Raw genomic sequence first — 18294 nt, 5'->3', positions numbered from 1 at the left:
TACAGATTTTCATAAAATTCCTGAAATATTTCTAATACTGCTAAAGGATGTCTGGTTATTTTCTTTGTTATGGGTCTCTAAGCTTGGCAACAGCACTTTCTAGTTTCTGCTGACTGAGCTGTTGTGCTAAAAGCTTTTGTGTTCTGGAGTTATCAAAAAAACAGTTGCTTAACAACAATCTTTCTAAACTCATGCATATTATCATAATAGCCCCTTATTTTCTCTTTAGCACTATGCAGTTGTCCCTCTTCTAGTTCTGTGAAATTCCCCCTATTCTGCAATAGTTTAACTTTTGTCAGTCTCGCTAAATAATTCTTGTTACTTCTTAATTATAACTCTTTTTTTTATTTCTACATTATTTTTAAACTCCACTTTCATTTTATCCCATTCCCTAGCTATATTTTCTGAAGAAATTTTTGTGTTCCCTAGCAACTCCCAAATAATTTCCACTGTTCACACCTTAAATTCCTCTCTGTTTAACAGATATGTGGGGAAGTGCCAGTGTCTCATTTTTAATTAATTAACCTGCATATTTATTTTAGTTATTATTGGTGCGTGATCTGAAATAGTTATTGGATACGTATCAAAACTTTCAATTAAATGCACATGTTCCTATGAAATATAATTTCTGTCTAGCATAGCCCAGTTTTTGTATGTTTAGGGAATAATATATAAATTCTCTCTGAGCTCCCACTACCGAACTCACATCTTCCATAGCAAATATTTTCATAACTTTCTTCAAAAATCTACTTTCTTTTGTTATATTTTCTCTTCTACCCCAATACATCCTCACTGTTGCAAATCAAATTCCAGTCACCACCTATAAGTAATATTTCCTTCTGAAAGCTGATTTTTATTACCTATTTTCACAGAATTTTCTTAAGCTCCACTGTAACAGTTTTAGGTAAATACATGCCAGCATAATCCTCCTCCCTTGCCATTAGCCCCTTACTAGTACAAATCTACCATTATTATATATTTTTTCTTCTATCATCATTGGAGCTCCTCTAGCAATTGACATAAATACTCCCCTCTTCTTTTGTCCCAGATATTCCAATGAATAATCATCCTGAAATCCTTTCTTTGTCATATTCACATGCACTGTTCTTTCAAAATGTGTATCGTGTAGCACCAGTATTTGCACTCTCCATGCCTTAATGTAGTTCAGTATTATTTATTTTTTGTATAGACCTATGAGACCATTCACATTCAAAGAATATATGGAACGTGTTGCCATTATGAGATGACGTTATCATTCCCACCTGTCATGTATAAGAGCTGTTTTTTAAATGTTTAGTTTCACCTTTTTTGTTTCATGCATATGCTAATGTTTGGCAGTTGATCTTTTACACAGTTGTTTCTTGTCATATCCATTTGAACTCATGTCACATCTTACAAAGCTTTTTGTTTTAATAAAAACCCTCAAAGGAAAAAAACGAACACACCCCAGAAACGCCACATAACATATTAAAGGAGAACCACACCCACAGACTCAAGAAACATGTTTTCATCATGGTTTGGTGTTTCTTACATTTTGCCACCAGTCTAGGACTATTTAGAGGTTTTTAAATATTTTTATATGTAATTTCTGAGTCTGCCCACCTGGGGCCTAGCATCTTGAAGTGATCCTGATTGTTTAGTCTGCCTGTAGGTATCCCACAATGCAGTGCTTGTCTGTAAAAATTACATCACACAAACCTCTTTCTTCCTAAAGCTCCTGCCACTGCATTGATTTTACATGCATACACTGCTGTCTTTCAGTCAGTTAGTTTCATGCCATTCAATGACTACTTAAAACACAAACAGTGCAAATGCCACAGAAATGACTTTCATAGTGCTTTTTACTGCTGCTTCTTTTTTGAATGGCTAAATTGCAGTTTTTTGTGAAACCTGAATCGTACTACTTCGACTCATCTCCCATCGTCCTTCACACCTAACTTCCCTAGCTGTCAAAGTGCTAGGGGTAATTTGGGCTGTTACCTGCTGCGACTGACAGCTCACAGCAGGAGACCTGACCCATGTACTGTTTCCTTATTCTAACCTTTGCTTTCTGTATGAGTAGAGAAAGGACCAGGGAGCTGTGACATAACAGCATGGGTGGGTTTTTAGGATGGTCATGATGATGTCAGTTTGGGAAGGGAACTGGCCAGAAAACTACCTGTATCCATTGGCCTTGATGACATCAATGAATTGGAGACTGCAGCAAGCTTTTTCAGGGTTGGAGAAAAGTTTTTTGAAAGTGAAACTACCACAGTACTGTAAGGTACTGTTCTAGTGGACAGAAACAGTCAATTTAAAATATTTTAAATGCTGTATTGTTGTCTATTCATAGCAGGTTTTGTAATTATGGAGAAAAAGGCAGAGAAGTTGAGCATTTAATAACAGAATCCCGTTGTTGTCCTTTAACTTAATACAAACATACAAAACTATGTACATCTTCAAATAATGAAGTTTAACCCTCATAATAGGAACCATTGTCTCAGATTGACAGCTACACTCACAGGCTTTAACTAGGCTTTAATGAAGGTTATCCATACTAAGACACATGTTACAGGCTATGGTTCTACTTACATTAAGTGCTTTCTGTTTTCGTCTTATCTTTAGTCCTCTCCCAGACATATAAAACAACTTGAATACATTCAGAAAACTTTATATTTTAGCCATTGAAAGAAACAAATATTCTGTTTTTATTGCCCTCTTATCAGCTTGTCTCCATAGAAACATGAGAACCATTTACACAATTGCCTTCAGCTACAAGTTTTTCATGTTGCATGTTTTATTTTATTTATTTATTTTACATTTGTTTACCAGGAGAGTCTGACTGGGCAAAGAGACCATTTTCAGCAGAGGCCTGAGGAGAAAAGCTCCACAAATATACAAACAGTGAACGTAATAAACAGTACATAATAAGTACAGGAACATACAAAAAACAAACATTGGTATAGCTATTATCAATACATTACATTACTAGGACTTTAGGGCTGAATCAATATGATAATAACAAATACATAAATTTAGAGAGAACAGTAGAAAGGGATATAGCTGCTTTACAAGAAGTTTACATTATAAAATAGCTGGGTATTACCAACAGATATATTTACAAGCATAAGTAATTGTTATTGTATAACTGAGTGACTGATACAGTAGGAGAAGACAATGACTAGTACTTTATGGGGACAGCTTGAAATAGAAGGATGATATGGGGGGGTTTGTATTCAAATAGGACATAAGTGGTGCCGAGTTAGTGGGAAGGAGGGGGTTATAGCAGGGAGATTGAAGTTATGATAGTGGAGAGTAAGTAAGGACTAAGGTACAGAATTTGCTTTGGGAGATGGTTATCCTGGATCTGTGCAGGTGTAGTTCCAGCAGCTAAGTGTGACAGAAGATGTTTTTTAAAGTTAGGTTTTACTGTCCAGGATCCTGATATCTAGAGGGAGGGTGTTCCAGACTTTAGAAATAGCACTGAAGTAGAGGGAGTCACCTGAGCTCTTCCTGCTTTTGGTTACTTTGATGAGCATTTTGTTGGTGGATCTTAGTACACGGTTGTTTGTATAGTGGTTTAGTAGGCTTTGTAGGGCTGGGCTTTTTTGGGGTGGCATATGATTTGGTGGGTGCTTAAAATTTGGTTATAGGTAAGTAAGTTTAGAAATTCCAGCCATGATAATTGTCTGAGAGCTAGATAATGATGGCTTCTGAAGGCTGAACTGGTGGCAAACTTTTCAGTTTTGTTATAGCAGTTGTCAAGTTTGTTTAAGTCACCTTTGTTTAGATTAATTAGTATGGGAGAGGCATAGAGTAATATGGAAATTAGGTGGGTTCTAGCGATGATGGCTTTACTGTTATCAGTGAGATAGTTTTTACATCTGTAAATTGTTCTGAGTTTATTGTGTAGTTTTGTTATTGTTTGTGATATGTGCTTGTTAAATTTCATGTTGTTATTTATGATAACTCCTAGTAGTTTGGTCTGTGAGACTGGTGAGATGAGGGTGTTGTTAGAGGAGATAATTTTAAAGAGGGGACTATGGTCTGTGGCTTTTGTTGGATGAAATAACATTAGCTGTGCTGTTTTAGGGTTGAGTATTAGCTGCGAGTCAGCTAACCATGATTTGACGGCAGTAAAGGATTCTTGGGTAATTTTTTGCAGTAGTTGGAGAGAGCAGGGGGTAGGGCAGATTAGAGTGGAGTTATCAGCATATTGGACCAAGTTGGCATAAAGGGTGGCTTTGTGGAGGTCATTGGTAAATAAGGTGAAAAGGAGAGGACGAAGGATGGATCCCTGTGGGGCATTTAAGGTTAATGTGAGAAGAGGGGATATGGAATTTTGCCATTTCATAGCTTGCTGATGGTTGAATAGATACAGTGTATATGGAACGTTTGCAAACCCCTGTTAAAATGCCAAGTTTTGTGATATAAAAAAGTAAGACCACAATAAATCATTTCAAAACTTTTCCCACCTTTAATGTGACCTATAACCTGTACAATTCAATTGAAAAACAAACAAATCTGTTAGGGGAAAAAATATAAAAAATAAAAAACTACAATATACTGGTTGCATAGGTGTGTACACCCTTAAACTAATACTTTGTTGTATGTGCACACCCTTAAACTAATACTTTGTTAAAGCACTTTTTGATTTAATTTCAGCATTGTGTCTTATCTTATTGGGTAAACACCTGCCATCAATTAAAGAGACTCTGATTAACCCCAAATAAAGTTCAGCTGCCCTAGTAGGATTTTCCTGACATTTACTCAGTTGCCTGCTACAGCAAAAGCCATGGTTCACAGAGAGCTTACAAAGCATCAAATGGATCTCATTGTTGAAAGGTATCAGTCAGGAGAAGGGTACAAAAAATTTCCACAGCATTGGATATACCATGGAACACAGTGAAGACAGTCATCAAAAAGTGGAGAAAATATGGGACAACAGTGATGTTGCAAAGAAATGGACATCCCTCCAAAACTGATGAAAAGACAAGATGAGAACTGATCAGGGAGGCTGCCAGGAGACCTACAGCAACACTAAAGGAGCTGCAGGAATTTCTGGCAAGTACTGGTTGTGTTCTACATGTGACAACAGTCTCCCATATTCTCCATATGTCTGGACTATGGGGTAGGGTTGCAATACAGAAGCCTTTACTTACACAGAAACACATCCAGGCCTGGCTAAAATTTGCAAAACACTACATCAAGTCTCCCAAAAGCATGTGGGAAAATGTGTTATGGTCTGATGAGACCAAGTTTGAACTTTTAGCTACAATTCCAAAAGGTATGTTTGGTGCAAAAACAACACTTTGCATCACCAAAAGAACACCATCCCCACATGGAAGCATGGTGGTGGCAGTATCATGCTTTGGGGTTGCTTTTCTTCAGGTGAAACTTGGGCTTTAGTCAAGGTGGAGGGAATTATGAACAGTTCCAAATACCAGTCACTTTTAGCCCAAAACCTTTAGGCATCTGCTAGAAAGCTGAAGATGAAGATGAATTTCACCTTTCAACATGACAATGACCCCAAGCATACATCCAAATCAACAAAAGAATGGCTTCACCAGAAAAAAATTAGAGTTTTGGAATGTCCCAGCCAGAGCCCCGACCTAAATCCAATAGAAAATCTGTAGGGGTGGCCTGAAGACAGCAGTGTACAAGAAATACCCTCGCAATCTGACAGATTTAGAGTGCTTTTGCAAGGAAGAGTGGGAAAATATTGTCAAGTCAAGATGTCCCATGCTGATAGACTCCTACCCAAGAAGACTGAATGCTGTAATTAAATCAAAAGGTGCTTCAACAAAGTATTAGTTTAAGGGTGTGCACACTTATTCAACCAGTTTATTGTACATTTTTTATTTTTTATATTTTTCCCCTAACAGATTTATTTGTTTTTCAATTGAATTGTACAAGTTATAGGTCACATTAAAGGGGGGGGGGGGGAGTTTTGAAATGATTTATTGTGGTCTCATTTTTTTATATCACAAAAAACTGGCATTTCAACAGGGGTGTGCAAACTTTTTATATCCACTGTAGTTCTTGAACCATAATATTGTGGTGTTGCTTAGGTGGAGTTCAGAGAGTACAGTTAGGAGTTTGGGGTGTGAAACTGTATCAAAAGCCTTGGAGAGATCTAGAAAGGTAGTGGATACAAGGTTGCCATTGTTACATTGGTGATTTACAGTGTTAGTAAAGTTAATAAGGGATGTAATGGTACTGTGACTGGGGTGAAATCCATGTTGTGTGTTAGCCAAGAGATTGTTGGTTAGTAGACGGTTTAGAACTTGGGAGTATATACATTTCTCTAAGATTTTTGACTGGGTGGATAGAATAGTGATCAGTCTATAGTCAGGTCAGTTGAATTTCCACCTTTGTGAAGTGGTATTGTATTCGAAATTTTCCAAACGGTTGGGATGTATTGTTCAGAGATTGACCTATTAATTAATAGTGACACAGGGTATGAGATGTCCTTGACTGTGATTTTGAGGCTTTCTTCTGGTAGTTGATCAGCTGCTAGTGTTGTGGGCTTTAGTTTTATCAAGGATTTGTAAATTGTGTGGGTGGGGACAGGTTGTAGGGAGAAGCAATTTTTGTCAGTTGTACGGTCATTGAGATTTGGGTATGCTATGGGTGGATTGGTATTAGTGAGGTTTAGAATGGAATTGGTGAAATGTTGGTTAAACTGTGTGGCAATATTAGTGGTGGTGTTATCAATGTTTGGGGGTGGTGTACTGATTTTTCCTGGCTGCAGTATTTTATTGATGGCTGCCCAGAATTTTTTTAGGTAGTTTTGTGTTTAGATTGGATTTCGGAGTAATGATTTCTTTTGTCGTATCTAACTTGTTTTTTACTATGTTTCTTAGCTCAAGATATTTCTGTCTATTTGATTTTGTTTTATTTTAACGCCATGTGTCCCATGCCTTATCTCTTTGTTTTAGGAGTTGTCAGGTACTTTTGGTGAGCCAAGGTGTATGATTGGACTTCGTTCTTACTGTTCTGGGTAGATCTAGGTCATTAAGAATATGAAGAAAGGTAATCCTACTGCTTTGTCTAGGGAGAGGTTTGAGAGAGGACCCCAGTTGCAGTGATTTAGTGTGGATATGAAATTTTGGGCATTGAAATTCTTTGTATATCGTATCTGTTAGTGGTTGGTTGTTTTAGTTGGTTTAATTTGGTGCCTTAGCAGGAAGGTAGGGAGGTGGTCACTAAGGGTCTCTGATAGGGAGCCAGAGTAGTGAGATAGGGATGGATGATTTGTAAGGATCCAGCCCAGTGTGCATTCCTTCTTGGATGATTTATCTGTCCTGGTGGAGGTCTGGACTAACTGTGTAAAGCTGTAGAGGTTTATGTGGTTATTGGGGAGGGTTGAGATAATGGATGACCAGTCTGTACTAAAGTCACCCAGTATGACTGTTTCTTGGGGGAGGGTATATGATGCTCAGTGGGAGATAGATTCCACTGTAGTAATGTTGTTCCCGGGGGTAATATATGCACAAATGATGTTAAGCTGTTTTTTACAATTGCTTTGAAGTTTGGCAAATAAAGTTTCTGCATTATTAAAGCTGGGGGGGGGGGTTGTCTATGATTTCAATAGTAGGATTGTTTTTGAAAAGTAGGGCAGTATCCCCACCCTTCTTAGATGCACAGTCCTTCTGGAGTATGTTATAGGAGTATTTCAGTATCCTTAATTTATGGTTTGAGCAAGGTCTCTGTGAGAATAACTATATCAGGGGAGTATAGCAATAAGGTAGCATGTAGTTCTGCTGTTTTGTTCAGTATACTTCTTATGTTAATATTTAGAATTAGGAGGTCTGTAGGTTTTCTATGGGTGTTAATTATATCTGTTGGTAGTTGGGTGTTAGTGTTGGGATTGTTTTTGGGGCCAGGGTTAGGATGAATGTTGCCGCTGAGTAATAGTTGGAATGTTGTTTGAGTGATAGCCCATAGGTAGTTAGATACAAATTTGTCAAATTGTAGGGAGATGTAAACTTTTGACGGGAACATTTGGATGTTTTGGATATGAAAATGTATTTGTTAAAGGAAAACTTTTCATTACATTCAATGTTCTTTTATTTACTTTCTTTCACTTAAAACTTGTTGTTACATCAAGTCAAGGGGCTTAATCCAGTAATTATTCTATGAAGAGGTAAGAAAAAGCACATCAATTTTACTTATACCATGCTCTATATACTTTTATAAGCCATCCCTTACCTCAACAACCTAAGACTACACCCTATTATCTTAAACATGCTTTTATCCAGGCTTTCTTCCTTTTCACATTGCAGTCCCTATATTTTTTGAAACTAAAGAAGAAGGAATAAAGGTAATATGCTTATTTTATTATCCCTTTAACTCACAAAGATAACTAAAAATGTTTTAAGATGTAACATGCAGTATATGTCATGTTTTATAAAAACACTGTTAAGAACAAAAATTGTTTTATTTACAGTTATCTCTTTCTTTCCTCTTACCCTCTCCTTCATATTCTTCTAGATATTGATGACATGAAGTAGGTCATATGCTTTGCAGTCCTCTGCAAGTTTAGCAAATTCAAAAAAGGACAATATTTCCAGGTTTTCTTGTTCTGCCATATTTCACAAATGTGCTTGATGTATTGTAATCCCACACGTATTCATTAATTTCTGAGTTGCTGTTTTTCCTGTTAATCTCCATCTCCTAACTGCAGTCTCTGGTTCATTTCCAACATACTCCTGGTTCTTCTAATTAACTCCAGTGCTTTTCTCTAACTCTCAAGCAATTTCCTTTGGAACAATGGAAAAGGTTTCACTGACATAGTCTCTCTATGAACTTTATTATCAGAAGAATAAAAAGTAGAGTCCCCTTCTGTTTGATAGCTCACTTTTGTTGGACAAACTCTTGTATTTCCTCATTAGCATACTCTACATCACAAATGACTTTGAACATCTAGGAAAAATGTTCTAAAGATAGCTGGATACAGCAGCTTGACTCTCACACCTGCTTCTTGACATTGCCTGATTGCTGGAATAAATTTACTCCTCTTCTGCCTGGTGTACAGTGAGTAATTATTTTTCACAAACACTTTACTGGCTCCATCCTTTAGTACTTCTGCCACTTATGTCAGAATCAACTCTTTCTGCTGGTAGGATTGCATCTTTATTATTAGAGGTCTTAGCTGCTTTTTCATGGCTGGGTTTGGAGCATGCACACAACGTGCTTTTTCAATTAACAACTCTTGCTGTGGAATGCAGTCCAGTTGTTTATAGGTGCTTTCATGAAATTAATACGGTCTGTTCCTTCCAGTTTCTATGGTACAGAAGAGAATCTCAGATTTTCCTGTTGTGCTCTGTCCTCTAATTCTAACATTTTTTGAAACATCTCTTCTTTGAACAGTCTCATGCTCAGTCAGCCTTTTCTTAATTTTGACCTCTGATTTTTGCAGTTTTACCATCTCATCTGAATATATTGTTTAAAGTTTCTTTCATTTTTTCCAGCATTTTGTTATTTGAGTTGATATACTGCTTCAGTGGTTTATTTATTTTAATCATGTTTGAGCACATTTAACTTATTTTTTCCTCTAGATTACTGGAAGTCATGTCTTGCACCTAAGCTGGAGCTTAAACTGCTTTTTGGTAAACTGCTGCAGGATTCTTCCCAGCCAATGTTTTTGCTCATCATTTGTGGTTGATTTTCTATTAGGTTCTCTAAATTACTTCTTTGCTGGCATCCATTCAATGTGCTTACTAACCAGTAACTGAAATTTACTCAATAAGACAAATGCACTGGCTCTCCTTTCTGCAGTTTCTGTTTTCACACCAGTAGAGCAGATATTAAGCTGTTACTTACTCAGCGTGTAGCCATCTTGGAAGTACTCCTGAACTAACCTGTATTATCCCAAGTACTTGCAGGGCAGTGAGCATTGTCAAAGAATTAACATTTTATGTTTGTCTTATAATTCCTTCAGTAAATATACCATTTGTAACACCTTTAGTATTTCTAGAGGACATGGCTGTTAAAAAGTAATGGATGCTCTTAACTTTACTAAACACTGTTCCTCTGTCAGCAGGATTTGCCTAACCTATTCCATGCAAGAGAAGTATCCAGACAGAGTACAAGAAAGTTATTTTCTCCTGGCAAGAGTAGTTTTTTTTCTGGTGTGAGATAAGTTTTAGAAATGTAAGTATGTCAAGCACAATACTATCTAGCTATCCAGACAGTACACACACACACACACACACACACACACACACACACACACACACACACACACACACACACACACACACACACACACACACACACACACACACACACACTGTATATATATTTACAGAGAAAGAGAGAGAGAGAGAGAGAGATTTCACAGTTGGGTTTTAAGTTCTTTAGCTCCTGTTAAAGTCTTGTGCTTGGAAACTTTTTCCAAGAGTGGTAGTTTGATGGATCTGGACTTTGAGGTTTAGCTGGATAGAAAATGAGGGTGAGGAGGTACAGGAACAAGGCCAAGTTCTACATCTTCACAGAAGAAGAGTGATGGGAAGAGATTTCTGTGCAAAGTGAGTGTAAAAATCATGGATAGGATAGCAAGGCACCAACTGTCTTTCTTTTGGGGTCTGCAAGTCAAATGAGAGTGGTCATCTATTTAACTATTCAATTTTTGGATTTGGAAGACACTATCTAGTAGAAAGAGGTATGAAAAAGCTGGTATGAGTCATTATAGTGAAATTATATACTTGAAATGATCATTGGGGTCCTCAGTAATGACTGCGGAAAAAGAAGGTTTGGCCTGTTAAGGATAGACGTGCCAGGTGTGGCCCAGCCTGGGTTTGGGTAGTGGAGGTTTGGTCATCTAGGGTAAGTAGGTATTCCTCTCTTTATGACACTGGGATCTCAGACTGCACCAACAGTTATAGAGTCTAAGATTGATTTATTATGGTTAATTGCAAGTTGCTTAATCAAAATGCAGATAATTGTAATTAAAATATCTAACACACTTTTTAATCTCTCATTCGACCATTAAAAAATTGCCATATATTACATAGCAATTATTTTTGTAGGGACTTTCCTCCTTGCATCCATCATACTTTGGGAGCTCTTTTCCAAGGTCATGATCCCTACATATGCTAAGAACAAGGGATCACAAACTTGGGCATAGAAGGATAAAGTGTAGAAGACCAATAAAACTCATCTTTTCCATTTTCTCCAAATGCAGTGACCAGCATCTGTGACAACCCAGTTTTGATACAGTAAAAATGCAGACAGAGAAAGGATCTACCCTCTCGCTATGATAGTTAGTGGTATGAAAACAAACTCTAAAACTGTCACTATTTGAGCTCACATCCCTCAGTACAATATGTACTATGCTAAGAAAACAACAGGCAAACACAGTTTCTCAACAAAGAAAGAAAGATCATGCAAGTATCCATCTCACAAAGGGAAGTCATAAATACACTAGACAACCACAAGGAAATATAAAAAAAATCCATCTACAGTTTAAAACATTAAGACCATGCAGCTATACAAATGTCAGCTGACATGCTGCAAAACATTTTGCTAGAGAGAGGAATACTCCTCCAGCCTTTTATTTTAACTTTTCCATTATATAACTAAGATGATTCTTATCCTGTATAAAAGATGCACAACTCATGCTGGCATATTATTGAAGCTGCAAGAAACCAAGTTCTGTGCAAGTACAGTCACCAGGTGCTCAGTCTTCTTATAAAATCCAACAACCAACAATACAAGACAGCACTCCTTCTTCCTGGAAATTATTCACTGATGCATAAGCCTTCATCAGTGTGAAGAAACACTGTTACATCAAACCATTAAATACTTTATACTTATACCCCATTGGTCAATCACAAACAATCATTTAACCCTTGTAGAAACAAGCCCCCTTACCTGATAATCCACCTTTTTTCTTTTGGCCCAGTAGTTTATGCCATCCACCTTTATTATTTCTTCCCTCCTGTAATGATGTAGGTTCTATCTGTGAAATTATAAGCACAAATTGGAAATATTTAACAATAGATGAAAAAACTACATCATTTGTAGGTGACTCTCCCCATTTTTTTCTTTAGGAATGCTTTAAATTTGAAAAGACAATTATGTGGAATGAAAAGGTTTGATACAGGTTATATAACATCTGTAAGGATTGGCACATATGCCTGCTGAACCTGTCATGCCTGTGGGTTTATCTCTAAGAAGCAAGTTTTTCAACATCCAAGACTGAATTTTACTTTCAAACCCCATTCCTACATGGATTGTTATACTCAACATGTAGTCTATTTAGCTACATGTACTCTATGTCATGTTTTTATGTAGGAAAAACTAATAAAAATTAAAATGATAGAATAATGAGGCACTTATATGATATCACGAAAGGCAATGTTAAAAATGCATTATCCAAACATAATTTAGAACATCAGGGACATACATTTTCTTTTAGAGTGCTGCAATGTATATATCCTAATCATGGGGGGGCAATTTAGCTAATTTTACAGAAAAAGCTAAATTACAATGGATTTTGAAGTTGCAAGCAGATAGACATCCAGGGTTAAATGGATGTATTCCTTTAAAACCAGCCTTAGAGGGACGCAAGTTGGTCTGTTAAGTGAATTGGTCTGATTGGATGTGAATTTGAAGGGATTTCATGGTTAGTCATGCATTCAAATGTTATATTTAAATGGTTTAATATGTATTGCTTTTAGATGTGATGAAGTGTTTGTCTATAACGCAAAAGCACTTGTTTTTTTATTAAAGTATTTTGATGCCATTAGCCGTGGTGGTCCTGCTGTTTTTTATTTTTTTTTACTTTTGGAAAAATTGGGCCTTTTTCTGTAGATAGAAGGTTTTCTGAAGAAAATATTATCATTCCCTGTAATATGTGTGTTACATAACAAAGCAATGTTCTTTTTAGTATTTATTCTTTTTTCTTTATAAGCATTAATCAGTTGCTTTTTCTTCCTTATTTGTTGTGAACTTCTTTCTTCCTTTCTTTTTTATTTCTTCTGTATGTTCTGAATCCTGAGATTGCTGAATTCTTGTATTCAGAATTCCAGACTTGTCAGTGGTATTATTTTGTTCAGTAGGGGTTAAGTGATCTTTATTGGAAATAGACACTTTCTTTCCTAAATGTGTTATATTTTCTCTTTGCCTAACATTATTTATCTCATTATTTCAGTCATTAATATATGTAGCAACACTTCTCCGAGCTGTGCAAATTGCACAAGTATAATTGTCATCAGTAAGTTTAGATTTAATACTAACAATGGTCGCAAATCATCCAACTTTTGACATGAGGGATAGAGATCACCAGTGTTATCAAGTGTTACCTTTAAATATATATAGCATTTAGTATGCTGTACAAGATATTTCTATTTTAGCAAACAATTAATGGTATACTCATTTAAGGAATCCAGTTTTAGTTGCAAGTTAATAAAAAAATCTAAAAAAAAAGATAATCAAAATCAGTTACCACAGAATTCCCAGAGATTTTAAAAGAATTTGTATTAGAAAAAAAACACACAAATAATATATAATTAAATATTAAGTAGAATAAAGTCGATGCTCTGACTGTACCAGTTGTGAGAGTCACACAAAAGCTGGAATTCCTTTACATTGCATGGGAATGCGCACAGTAGCTTCTGCTCACTATTGCTTGCAGTAGCACCTCTTTTTAACAGTAAAGATAAATACATTACAAACCAACACAGGACTGTATCATATAAGCTTTGGATTGTTCTGTCTGTAGTCTGTGTGAATTTATAGCTGACTATGACAACTGGGATGGCTAAAGTTTAGATGTCTAAAACCTATCCCTTTCAAAGAAGAAACAGTAAAATTGGGGGTAAAAAACAAAATATAAATCAAAGCAAATCTTTCTGTTTGCAAGCTATCCCTTTCTTCCCACAAAAGTGAATGCAGTGGTAAAAAATAGAATATGAATCAAAATAAATCTTCTGTTATCAGGCAACTGCATAATCAATCACAAACCAAAACAGGATTGTTTAGATAAACTCTAGATCTGAGCACTCAGGGTTTTGAGGGAGACTTCTTGAGAAGACCCTAAAGCTTTATGAATGAAGTAGATTAGGGTGATAACTTGAGGTTGGCTTAGATGGTGTCTACTTTAGCAGTAATTAATAATAATACAGAATTAGGTTTGTTAACAAAGATAATTAGTGGTGTTTTGCCTACTGGCTACTACCAAAATGCTGTTAGTGCTGTTTTCACTGTAGCAACACTCAGCTAGGTATCAGTGGTGGAGAAGGAACAATGTCCATTTGCTCCTTCTCTCACAAGCTTGGGATTCTTGCCACTGTTTTGCTTCTGGTGAGAGAATGAATAATGTCCTTTTGCTCTTTCTCTCACCAGAAGCACAAGAGTAGGACTAATCCCAAGCTGGTTCCTAAGGAGCAAGTGGCTGGCTTTTTGTTGATTACCTGTTTTGTCCCAAATGTTTTATGGGTCTGCATGCTTGTTGTAGCATCATCCTAGTAGTTGTCTTTAACAGAATGTAGAGCAGCTAAGTACAAGAACAATCAGGGAACTTACATATACACTGCCCGATCAGAGACAGTCAAACAACAATGTCTCCATGCTCCTTCTATCTCCAGGAGTGAAACAGTAACACTAATCCCAACCTAGCAACTAAGAAGCAGTATTCAAGTGTCCCGGTAACTGACAGTGTCTGGAAAGGCTAGAAAATAATTCCTTTGTGCTCCTTCTTTTAATAGGAGCAAAGCAGAAGCACTAACCCCAAGCTGATTCCTGAGAAGTGCTTTGTAGGCTATCACTGACTGATAGTCTTGCCGAGATGTCTGTAATTTTAAAATTAGGATGGAAGAAAATGGATTAATACTTCAGGTATTGCAGTATGAACTAAACACTGGGGAGATATAAACAAGAGGGTAACTGATGGTTTAATGGTCTAGGAGGAGTGATTTCCTTCCCTGAGCTTCCAATGAGCAGACAAGATGAGATTGGAAAGATCTTCTAAAAATAAATGCAGAAAGAAGGGCTGTATCATTCATGAGTTACCAAGATTAGTAGTACAACACAGGAAGTGTGGGCAGGAAGCACAGGCTCACTACAGCAGCAAAGGTTAGTGGAAGCTCCTAAAGATTACATACAGGGACAGATTGTGTTCATTGGTAGTTTTATATTTCCTGCATTCTGTTTGTCTGTCTGTATTCTACCAAAACATTATATACAGGGACAGATTGTGTGCATAGATAGTTTTATATTTCCTGCAGTCTGTTTGTCTGTATTCTACCAAAAGACTATATACAGGGACAGATTGTGTGCACGTGTAGTTTTATACTTCCTGCAGTCTGTTTGTCTGTCTGTAGTCTACCAAAACATTATATACAGGGAGAGATGGTGTGCATAGATGGTTTTATATTTCCTGCAGTCCGTTTGTCTGTCTGTAGTGTATTCTACCACAGATTACATACAGGGACAAATTGTGTGCATGAGTAGTTTTGCAGTTCCTGCAGTCTGTTTGTCTGTCTGCATTCTACCAAAAGATCATATACAGGGACAGATTGTGTGCATGGGTAGTTTTTTATTTCCTGCAGCCTGTTTGTCTGTCTGTATTCTACTAAACGTTTGCATACAGGGACAGATTGTGTGCATGGGTAGTTTTATACTTCTTGCAGTCTGTTTGTCTGTCTTTATTCTACACATGGTTTATACAGTTAATGGTTACTGGGTTTAGAGAGTGTTCTGGCAAACAAGGGACATCAAGCAGGAACCAATCCTAAACAATCTCGCAGTTCATGACAGGGCCAACACACTCACATATACACACTGCAACACACTTATAGGGTTAATTAAAAAAGTCCATGACAGGGCCAACACACTCACATACACACTGACACAGACACACTTGTAGGATTAATTAAAAAAGTCCATGACAGGGCAGATACACTCACATATACACACTGACACACACACTTGTAGGGTAAGTCCATGACAAGGCTGACACACTCATATATGCACACTGATACACACACTTGTAGGGTTAATTAAAAAATTCTGTGAAGGGGCAGACACACTCACATATACACACTGATACACACACACTTGTAAGGTTAATTAAAAAAGTCCATGACAGGGCAGACACACTCACATATATGCACTAAGACACACACACTTGTAGGGTTAATTAAAAAAGTGCATGACAGGGCTGACGCCCTCACATATACACACTGACACATACACTTGTAGGGTTAATTAAAAATTAACAGGTAAAACAAGTGTGGGGGAGAGCATGCAACCTCCATACATGAAGTACTAAACCAAGAATCAAACTGAGGGTTCATGCACTGTGACACACATTGTTAACTAGTGCACCAACACACAACACCAGCTAGCTACCTTCTTTATACAAATTACTCAAAACACATTTGGAAATGCCTAGTCAATAGAATTGGTTTCTCAGAGCATACAACTTGGAAATGCCTATCGTTGTATTCATTTACTTCTATATAAAAGTTACAAAATTTCTTATAACTTAGCAGAATAATATTAATGCAGTAACTTTATTATCGGAATGGAATTTCCGTATCAAGTCAGAAATGTAGGTTTTATTGCTTTTCTAGCTTATCAAAAACACATTCTCTAACTTATCCCCCTTACCATACTAGACTCACAGTTGCATCTTAAGAACCATTAGGGAGATATTTATGGATCATGTGCATATTAAACCATAACCATTCTTTACTAGAGCTCTTAGAAAAACAACTCATTTACCTGGGTGTCTGAACCACTTCTGCCCCCTGTCTTGCTGATCTGTGTCACTGTCCTGGTGTTACTTGGCATGGCTCACATGGCATCAGTAGATTTGGGTATATGTTTTGTTTTAGGGACCCACTTCTTTTCACAACTGTATTCATAGAATGTTAACCTTTGACTAGCCTGTGAAAATGATTTAATAAAGGTAATTAGTATAATTAAAAAATAATGTAATAAAAGTATACCGTGTTGCAAATGTAGTTGATCTTTGGATTACAAAACTGGTCCTATTTATTGTTTTTCTTATCAAAGAAACAGAAGATATGACACTGAAATATTTATGAACAGAAATGTTTCATATAAGAAATTAATGACAGTTACATAAACTGTACTTACTATGGATGTGGAATTGACATATTGACAAAGACATAGGGCCTTGATAAACTAAATGTTTATTTAAAACTAAATCATTTACAAAGGCATAGTGGAGCATCTGCAGTACATCCTGTAAGCTAATATATGTATAAATAGTATTTTCCCATTGTGTGGATGCAGACCCAACTCATGAATATTTACTAATGTTTATTATTTTACATTAGCATAAATGATGGATGGTGCTATAAAATAATTAGAATCAGAGCATCAGTTTTTATTAAAAAGCACCAGAGCAAGTGAGACATTACTGGCAACCACATGAGAGGGGTTTAGTCATCTCCACAGATAACATGAAAACTACTTTGATAATGTTTTAAAATAAAAGCATGTTTTAAATGCAGTCAGTAAACGGGAATATGCCATAACTTGGACAGTGAACTGCATTTTATATATCAAACAATCCCATATATATAAAACATCTGCTAATACAATGCATAATGCCATTTTCAAAAATAGGCATAATGTACTAGGGGAAATACTCAAGAAGCAACGATAAAGACATGGTAATTGTAAAAAAATCACAAAATGCAAACAATTTTGAACTACTCATAGTGAGTTACTCAGTAATACACAGCCTCATTTAAAAGAAGTATTTACTGAAACTTATTACAAATTGTTGTGTACATTGTTATGTTAAAGCATTGCCAGAGTATTTACATATTTACTTTTATAATGCAATATTTTGCATTGATTCTCACATTAAAAGTTAACTGGTATATGCCATAACTTCTTTTTACAGATTGCAGTACTTTTCTCCATATTTATATTTTGTGTTTTGATATGTAAAATATTCTAAATTAGTTAAGAGAGCAGGAAACAGTTTGGATATAAGTTTATGGGTCTTCATGAGTCTAAATGTAGAGACGGAAGATAGTGAGTTTGGAATATTAAACTGCGGTAGGTGCAGAACTAACACAAAATATGTACAGAACATGTACAATACATGGCAAATCCCAACTCCAGAAAAGAAGCAAACCAACTGAACAATGTGTCACGTTGATTTATTTGTGACATGTTGTTTGGCTGGCTTGCTTTTTTTCCTGGAGTTGGATTTTGCTATGCGGTGTATATATTTTGTACTTAAGATGCTGAGTTTGCTTTGAATTCAGCAAGTTACACAATTCTGTTTGAATAAGAAGCCTGCAAAAGAAGTTAGATTAA

Source organism: Protopterus annectens, chromosome 6.part0 (genome assembly GCF_019279795.1).
Source record: "Protopterus annectens isolate FY-2018-M chromosome 6.part0, PAN1.0, whole genome shotgun sequence".
NCBI lineage: Eukaryota > Metazoa > Chordata > Ceratodontiformes > Protopteridae > Protopterus > Protopterus annectens.
This window is presented reverse-complemented; position numbering follows the sequence as displayed.